The sequence below is a fragment of the Macrobrachium rosenbergii genome, chromosome 17 (genome assembly GCF_040412425.1).
Source record: "Macrobrachium rosenbergii isolate ZJJX-2024 chromosome 17, ASM4041242v1, whole genome shotgun sequence".
Classification (NCBI taxonomy): Eukaryota; Metazoa; Arthropoda; class Malacostraca; order Decapoda; family Palaemonidae; genus Macrobrachium; species Macrobrachium rosenbergii.
The window spans coordinates 11,936,270-11,946,269 of record NC_089757.1 but is presented as its reverse complement, the minus strand read 5'-3'; the positions used below and the strand labels follow the sequence as shown (position 1 = coordinate 11,946,269).

General features: G+C 34.9%; 1 long non-coding RNA gene across 1 annotated transcript in view; it reads left to right on the top strand.

Moving 5' to 3' along the window:
• Positions 1 to 10,000, top strand: part of LOC136847736 (uncharacterized) — a 48,202-nt gene that overhangs the window by 7,713 nt on the left and 30,489 nt on the right. The window contains exons 2-3 of the long non-coding RNA XR_010855817.1: positions 2,780 to 2,950; positions 7,495 to 7,590. This is a non-coding gene — a long non-coding RNA (uncharacterized lncRNA). The remainder of the gene's footprint in view (positions 1 to 2,779; positions 2,951 to 7,494; positions 7,591 to 10,000) is intronic.

Genomic DNA, 10,000 nt, shown 5'->3' with positions numbered 1-10,000 from the left:
ATCAAAATATCATAAACAAACATGTCATTTGTGTTAAAATGCTAAAACTATATCCATTCACTTCTCAGCTCTATACAAGTTGTAAAGATAAAAAGAACCAAATAAAGTATATTTCAAATACTTTCTCAGTTAAAACATTCCTTGTTTAGCTACAAAGGGAATTTCAACTGGGGTTGCCAGTGGAGGGCCCAAGCAATGCCACTGTGTGTGTGTATATATATATATATATATATATATATATATATATATATATATATATATATATATATATATATATATATATATATATATATATATACAATTTTTGAAAATTTACCATCTTTTGAATTAGTTACAGGAGTTTTGTAATGTTCCATTGCTTTTCATAAATGTATCATGAATTTAAGAGAAATTGAGATTTAAATGACAGCGACAGACACCAAGATCAGCTCAAATGGTAATATTTTTTGCAGTTGATGAAACCTCCATCCCCGTGTTGAAATAGTAGTGATTTACTTGCAAGGTCCACATCTGCATTCCAAGTGAGAGGCATTTCCTTGGGAAAGATGGTACAATTCATCCTGCTGCAGAATGTGGAAAAAAAATCCTTTGTTCTATTCAAGTCAGTCACCGGTAATAAAGTCACTGGAAAAAAAGTAACTGAAAAAAGTCACAATTTTGGCTAGGAAAAAAAGCCACATTAATTTATGGTGGCCAGTAATCGTTAGGTTAGGTTATAGGTTAGGTTGGGTTAGGCTAGGTTACAGGTTATGTTAGGTTAGGTTATAGGTTATGTTAGGTTAGGTTATAGGTTAGGTTGGGTTATGTTAGGTTAAGCTGGCTTAGGCTAGATGAGGTTACTTTTTTCCTGTGACTTTATAACCGGCCACCATAAATTATTGTGACTTTTTTCCTGTGACTTTTTCTGTGGCTTTTATCCTGTGACTTTTTTTTTTTTACCTGGACTTGTATAAGCCCCTTCAGATTCATCAGAAATTATAGCAATTACAACTACAGCAGTAAAAAAAAATTCTATGTAGATTAACCATCTCAACAACAATGATAACATTAGTGGTGATGATAATTTACGAGGAATATTTGTTGGACAGTAGCACACGCGGTTACGATTATACTTTCATATTGATAAATGTGATCAAAAGTAACGTCTTAACACTTCAGTAACTCCAAATGAATAAAGGTAAAGTTCTTTGTTGCCGTCCGTCATACGTTGCAAAGCAGGAAATACCAACAAGTGAATAGTCTTTAATGCGTGAACATCATCTTCCATAAATAAATAGTGTGTAATATCAGTTAATTCCATTAATTCTGGTTTGAGTTTCATCAAAATCTCTGTTTCATTTAGTCCTTTGACAGTGTCCAATGTCGTCACCTCGAAATGAACAGGTGCGTGTTCTGAGGCTATTTATTCTTTCATTCATTCAGAATTAATGTGTCTTCTGTTGCTTACTGATCTTGCCTACTCAAAGAACGCTTTCCTTTGCGTTACGAATTTCGGGAACATTCATAATGGTGTTTTTATTTTGATGATTTTCAGTCGCGGTACTCAGCATCGTTGTCATAATCAGTAGTACTTTGGATGGTACCGCCCCCTGCCGTTCGTTCGTGTATATACTGGTCGGTGGATATTTCTAGCAAGTTTGAAAACTACACGTTGTGGACAATTTATAGCAGTGGTTCTCAACCAGGGAGGAATTTTCCCCCTAGGGGGAAATTTCAGAGTTTCGGGGGCGATTGTGACCACAGGATGGCAAGCTCAAACTGGCTTTAGGACTACAGAAAACGTAGTGTGCATCGATCCGCAGTATTGAGAGGTCACGCTGGGCTTTCTCTCCCCTAGTTTGTGTGTTTGTGTTAGTATTATGTTGCATATTACTTGGAATGCACCTTTTTGGGCAGACAGTTTTGGAAAGGGGGGCTGGATGACATTCTGACATACGGCGAAAGGGTGCATGGGCCAAAAAAGGTTGAGAACCACTTGTCTATAGGTTTCTGATAGTGCTCTAAGGCCTCAGAACGTTTATTTACTTGTTATGGGTAAGGATATGAACTTATAGTATCTGGAAATTTTTCATCTCTTCAGTTTCATAATTCTTCACTTATTTTGTACATATCGACTTAGTTACTACGTATGGTTATCTAGAGAAATAGGTAGATTATTTCACTTTGATCCGACTGAAATGTCAGAGGTATCTGAAAACAAGTACATGCTGTTTTAGTATATGTACCAAAACTACTTAAACAAGAGCTCTAATATCATTGATGAAGAAGATGAAATGAAAGAATTACTAGCCGTGCAAGCAATGCTTTCATATCATCTTCTTTATAACTGACATAAATGTGCTTGCTTAACGAGATTTGGTAAATACACTGAAACTGTGCATGCAGTTTTTTCCGACACTTGGACCTTACCTAATTTCAACCGGATCGAAATTAAACATTCAGCTAACTTCTCCAGGGGAGCATGCTTAGAAATAAAATAAAATAAACTCTAATTGAGCTACCTGGTAAGTGGGATCTTAGTGTTTTCTTATAACTGGAGGAAACTTAACTTTAGTCCAGATCTTCTGATGCCAAAGTAACTCCACATTTTTAATACACTACTTGCAGCTTTTATTAATCTTCATTATTAATGGCTGGGCTTCAAAATCGTGATTCATTAGTGAAACGTGAATCATTACAATCTTAGCGGAAAGAGAACAATTTTCCTTGAGTTCTGGATTTCATAGATACGAAGTGAAGTTACGTAGGTACTTTTGATAATAGTTTTTCCTTTTTGCAGGTTCTCATAGGCTGGAGAGAAGACTAATACCCAAATTTACTAATGCTGGATAGAGGGGTGTCAGGGAACCGGCTTTGACCTGAGATGAAACGAATGGAGTACTGGAACAAAGGCAACAGTTTTATTGTCCTCGACGAAGCGTAGATATTAAAGGCGTCTTTCTTTTTGAACGTGAGTTGGTACTGTCTTACATTAATCATTTTTTTATGGTAGTGTGGGAGTATAACTGTGTAGCCGGTAAACATATTGTTTCCGAAGTATAAGTACATCATATTCAATGTGCATGATGTACCTCCTTATTTGGAAGACTCGACTATTAACGTAGACTGGAAGTGTTTGTCATTCTGTAGAAATTATCTGATTGAGTATTTAGTAATAAAGACAGATGGCTAATTCAGATGCAAGGTTTGCGAACTTTCCTTTAAAACACAACTGGAGGTTCTTTTACTGTGAATATATATAGTACATAATTACCTTTATTTTTCATAGATGAAGTGTTGGCAGTTGCCTCTATAAATCATACTTTAACCTACACATGATTGAATAATACAAACTTATAAAGTATAGCATTTGTAGGGAGATTTGACACCTTTCATCATCGCAGGATGGGCAAATCTAAGGTCATTTAATTGTCAAATTACTCCATTAAGGATGTCTTTGATACAACAGACAATCTCGGGTAATTGTTGTAATTTGATCAACGTTCTCGATTGCCAAGATCAAAAAGCCTCCTTGTGAACTGAGCGCGTTGGTACACAAAGTTCAGTTATGTTAGGGGGGGAACAAAATACTACCTCGATCGCAGATTAGTTATCTTGTATTACTATTGAATATGAAACACCTTATTGATAGACTCATATAGAATAAGCTGATAACAAGAGGGCCACTCAGTATTTATAAGTAATGAGAAACTTTGGAGTTAAATGACAAGCTGGTCGTCATTCAGGTGTCCAAAATAAAAGCGTCTCTTGAGGGTTTGATTTCCAATGCATAAAGACAACATCATATAAGTTTATACTTCCCATTGATTATTAATATCTACGGGGTGTATTCTCAAGATGGCAGAATGGGAAAAACTGTAATTCAGACAAACAAAGATTTCAGTGGATCCTACTAGAACCTGGATTGATTATCTCATTTTATTATTCTTTGTTGAAGTTAACTATGATTAATCCAAATTGCACATACGACTTTTAAGAAGACAACACCCTGTTGACAATAGAACCACCCTTCCCAGTTTCATGTTTTTATTCGTCCACAGGCGGTTACCGCCAGTAATCATTAAACCTCGGAAATATGTTTTCTGCTTTGTGGAATTTATCTTTTTGCAGTGCTTTGAAAGTTACTTTATTTTTTAATATAAACACAGGCGTTATCTCGCAACTGCATCGACACAAGACAAAAAAGTTATGAAGATAAAACTAGAGAAATTTCAAGGCAAATACCTGCAAACTATGTTACTTAACTAGCAGCTAAAATTAATAGAAATTAATAAGAAATTTGCTTTTTAGTGACGAAAGAGAGCCGAGGGGCAGAGGCATCAGGAAGGCGACGTTCTGTACACATCATTTCGCAGCGCCTCGGGAGGGAGTCTCGACGGTAATTGCCAATCTCAGATATGTAATTTATGATTTGATGAGCCGCCTAACTCGGGCCAGTGTTTACCAAAAGATAATTGTCTTCGACGAATTGAATATAGTGGAAGGGATGAGAAATAGGAAAAAGGAGACAGATAGACAGCTATTTAATTTCAAGAAGTAGACAGAAAATTCAATCCTCTCTCCTGTAAAGACCCATTTCAAGGCAAATAGATCGGCAGAAAGTTCAGTCATCTTTCCTGTAAAGACTCATTTCAAGAAAAATAGACAGAAAATTCAGTCCTCTTCCCTGTAAAGACCCATTTCCAGACAAACAGATAGGCAGAAAATCCAATCCATTTCCCAGTGGAGACTCATTTCAGGACATACAAATAGACAGATAATTCAGTCCGCTCCCCTGTAAAGACGAACAGTTTTCAGACATACAGATAGACAGTTCAGTCTTCTCCCATGTGAAGACCATTTCAAGACAGACGCACAATTAAATCTTCTTCTCTGCAAAGACCCATTTCAGGACAGACAGACAAACAAACAAACAATTCAGTCTTCTCTCCTGTAAAGACACATTTCAGGACAGACTGACAAACAAACAAACAATTTAATCTTCTCCCCAGTGAGGACCCATTTCAAGACAGACACACAATTCAATCTTCTCCCCTGCAAAGACCCATTTCAGGACAGACAAACATTTCAGCCCTGTCTCCTTCAAAGGCTCACATCTGTTAAGACGTTCATTACGCTGCAATTAGCGGACAGGCGTTTAAGATCGGTCTCAGCATTGCCATCTCGTTAACGTACCACGAACAGAAGATATTAAACAGATTACAAAAAATTACATCAAAATTATGGTATTTCTTTGTTATTCTGAATATGCAGTATAAGGCTGTGACGTCAATTGAGGTAAGATAGATACCGTATCAGAGGGAATCATCAGGAGAGCACGATCTTTGTGGTAAACAGAGTCAAATACAGCACCTAAACTGAACATGTCGGAATTCATGCATTGCCGTTCAGAAAGCTCGTGTTTAGGTTAATCTCTGGATCCTGTTGGCGTCTGAGACATCAGTTTGATCTCAGCGTACGGTAAAGAGGCGCTAGAAATATAAGAAATATTGTAAGATTCTCTGTCCCCCAAGCAAGCGCTTGGTAGAAAGCAGCTGTAAAGAAAGGGTTAAGATGTCTTGAGCCAACTTGGCAAGCAGAATTAAAGCAGAGTTTTCACGTTTTCTTTGTTCAGCAACAACCTGAAATGTCTCTTGTTTTCGAATCTCCACAGAAAGAGACTTATCTCTGTGAAAGTACCTCGGGTAGTTTATGTATCCTGTTATTCATTTTCTTGCCTTTACGCAAGGAGTTGAAGGAGGAGGAAGAGATTATGTCAGAAGATTAAGAAAGGAATAATATATTCTCAAAAGCGTCAGAAGTCGCACAAAGAAATACTCATGCAGTAGTCTGTTTTTCAAATTTCAAAATTGGAAGTAACAAGTTAAAAAAAATAGGGGAGAAGTGACTACATGCCGTAAAATTTGTGTTTTCATATTAAAAGAAAAAATCTATTCTAGCCATGAAATAGCGGCCAGCTAATTTTGAGAATAGGTCTTTTTTTCATTTTTCAAATTTCCCAAACCTTAAATATTATATTTAGTAATAATATAGCTTCATCATGAAGGGATTGGCAGTTAATTAAAGGAAAACACACCAACAGATATTCCAATAACAATAACTTGCTTAGTCAGATATTAACCAAAAGATTGTGAACTCAAATGGCCTTGCTGATAAGATTAAACCCCGCTTGATATGGCAGTTTCGTGGTATAGAAGAAACATTTTCTCCTCCTTCAGTGACATCTGTTGAGGAATGGAATGGAATGGAATATCGAATTTAGGCCAGAGGCCAAGCGCTGGGTCCTATGATGTCATTCAGCGCTGGACGGGATATTGAGAACAAAGGTTTTAAAGGTGTAACAGGAGGAAATAATTGTTAAGAGAGGGTGGATAGCAAGATGGAATTAAGAGAATATGAACGGATGTACAGTAAAAGGAATGAAAGGGGTTCCAGCTACGGTTCGAAGGGACGCTGCAAAGAACCTTAAGTAATGCATACAGTACACTACGTCAGGTACACTGACGGCACTGTCCCCCAAGCTCTGTGATTGAGAAAAGTACCTATAGAGTATTAGGTCGTCGTTTGCTGAAGCTGCAAAGCTAGCAGTCTTGAGAGGGCCGGTTGCACAGACATCATACAACGACGTTATCTTTTGTCTTCTTACCGCAAAACTTACGTAAGAGGCCAATGTTTTAATTTCTGGCATAAGAGACTAATGTTTATTTTAGCATCAGACGCTAATATTTTTTTGTAGCATAAGAGGTGTTTGTTTCATCTGTTTTGGGAAACCAGTATTCTTTTTAGCATTAGCAACCAATCATTTTTATAGCATACTGTTCTTTTAGCTTTAGAAGCCAAAAATTATTTTTAGCATAAGAAGTCACTGAATCTTTCGGTATAAGACGCCTTTGTTTTTTTAGCGTGAGGAGCCAGTATTTTTTAGTAATATAAAAAACAGCCCTTTTTCCTGTATAAAAGCCAGCATTTCTTCTAGTATAAGAAACCAGTAATTTTCGCTGGCATAAGAATCCAGTATTTTTCTCTAGCTTAGGAACAAATATTTTAATTAAGCAAGAAAAGCCATTATTATATCTCTCTATAACTGCAAAAGCCAGGCCGATTATATTCGCTAAAACGACTCCATACAAGCATAAACGTGCCTGACTCAGTTTTGACCCCAAAATTAGTGAATATACGGTAACTAAATGCAAATTGCTGAAGATTTCATAGGGTGGAATATGAATAATTTTGATGGATAGCGTTTGGTTGTATACCTAAGGGCATTAAGTTCTTTGGCCTTACTTTTCCGGCTTACATTCCTGCTCCCCTCTGTATATTATATCCGTTTCTTTCCTGAACTTTCATTGTTCATCATTTCTCTTTCATTGCATATCGGTTATTCTGTTGTGTCAGGTCTTGCTTAGCAAGGTAATGGTATTTTGGTCGTTCTTTACATGATGTTCATATTTTGAATTGCATAAATAATAACAACAACCATTTTTATCTTTGCAGCCTATTCGTTTATCTCACCAAGATCGTCACTGTCGCCTTTACAGTTGTACCGTATGACTCAGACGCTGCTGTTATTTCCGCTATCTCCAGCCCACAGTAAGATAATATTCTCTGTGCTTCTATTTATATATAAGCCTGTGTGTTTTCATATCTATGTATGTGTATAATATTATGCATGGAACCGTGACAGTATTGTCGAGTTTGAATAAACAACGACGGTGTTTAGTCGAGCATGAAATCCCAGCCAAAAACATGTGCACGCACAGTTAAGTGTTTAAGGCGCGAAAATAATTCGAAAATAATTATATAAATACATACACGTACATGTATTTTCTTGTGAAAATATAGAAATCTTGTACCATTATATAAATACATGCATATATATATATATATATATATATATATATATATATATATATATATATATATATATATATATATATATATATATATATATATATATATATATATATATATATATATATATATATATATATATATATATATATATATAATACTGTGGAGGTTGGAAGGGAAGTAATGTAGGGGATGAAGGGAAAAGAGGAGGGAGGAATAAAGACAATATTTTCTTTCATCGACGCCTGAATCACTCCGACAGACGGAGGCCTTTGGCATGAATCGAGACTCCGACAGCAGTAGGAGGCCTTTGGCGGGGCAAGTAATATATACAGTATATATATATATAAGGGTGCGGCATAAGTAACGCCCTTTTTAATTTTATATCTTATAATGTATATTTTCTTTATTATTCTCTTTAATCAATTTGCTAAATCTTCATTTTTTCAGATATTTTATACAACCATGAGATTAACAAAGGAACAGAGAGTAAAAGCAATTCAATTGTACTATCAAAACAATAAAAATGGTGCTGAAACCGCAAGATTGTTATCAGCTGAATTTAACATCCCAAGGGTGCAAAGCCGAAATATCACAAGCTTGATTAGAAGATTTGAATCCACAGGAAGTGTAAGTGATGCCCAAAGAGCGGGTAGGCCAGTTGTTGCAACAAGCTTAGAAAAGTCCAATGAACTACAAGAATCGTTGCTGCGTTCTCCTCAAAAATCCAGTAGGCGTCTTTCTGCAGAGTTAGCAATTAGCATTTGTATTGGACATTATTAAACCGAATAAGCATTATATTAATTTTGTTAATATATTATATTAATCTATTAACCTGTGGCAATACATTCATGTTCGAAAAAATAAAGGATAATCAAAAAGGCTTTAATTTTGTTCCACTTAAACAAAGGGCGTTACTTATGCCGCGCCCTGTATATGTATATGTATATATATATATATATATATATATATATATATATATATATATATATATATATATATATATATATATATATATATATATATATATATATATATGTATATATATATATATATACATATATATATATATAATATATATATATATATATATATATATATGTATATATATATATATATATATATATATATATATATATATATATATATATATATATATATATATATATATATATATATATATATATATATATATATATATATATATATATATACACACATGTATATATATATTACTTACCCTGCCAAAGGTCTCCGCTGCTGTCGGAGTCTCGATTCATGTGGCGTCGATGAAAGAAAATATTGCCTTCAGGATCTGTGACCCCCTTTTTTCCCTCCTCTTCTTCTCCCCTTCATCCCCTCCATCACTTCCTTTCCAACCCTTTATAGTACTATTTTCATCTCCCAAACTTCACCAGCTTCCGTTGCGGTAATTAGTCCCCTTTCCGCGCCCTTTTTGTTCCGCTTCCAATTCCGTCGCTGCTTTCGTCGAAGTTTGCAAAGACCTGATTAATTATGTGCTCAGGGAGAAAGGAGCACAGTTCCTAATGAATTCATTGTCTAACTACTAATTCGTCTTATGGTTGTCTCTCATACTCTTGGCTGTATGGCTTTTTTCAATCAGCATATATATACAGTATACAGTATATACTGCATATACTGTACAGTATATGTATATATATATATATATATATATATATATATATATATATATATATATATAGCCGATATATATATATATATATATATATATATATATATATATATATATATATATTTATATAGATATATATATATGTATATGACTGTGAAATATTTTCTTTTAAAACAGAATTCCATCAGATATAAGGAGCCCATAAAAATGCCAAAATGTAGGAAATAAAAGCTATATTTCAGAGACCAAATTTTCTCACTCCTCAGGCAAAGTAATGAATGAGAAAGAGTTACAGAAAGGCGGTATGTATAACAGAAGGACCGCTGGTTGGAGGAAGATTTTATCTATAATATCTGAATCCTAGGCTCCTTTTGAAAGGTTCATCATATTTCTTTGTTTAATCAAAGCTGATTGACGTAATGGCTGACCTATGGACCTTCTGGTACAAATACCGATTTTCTGTAACTCCTTCTCATTCATTACTTTGTTTGAGGA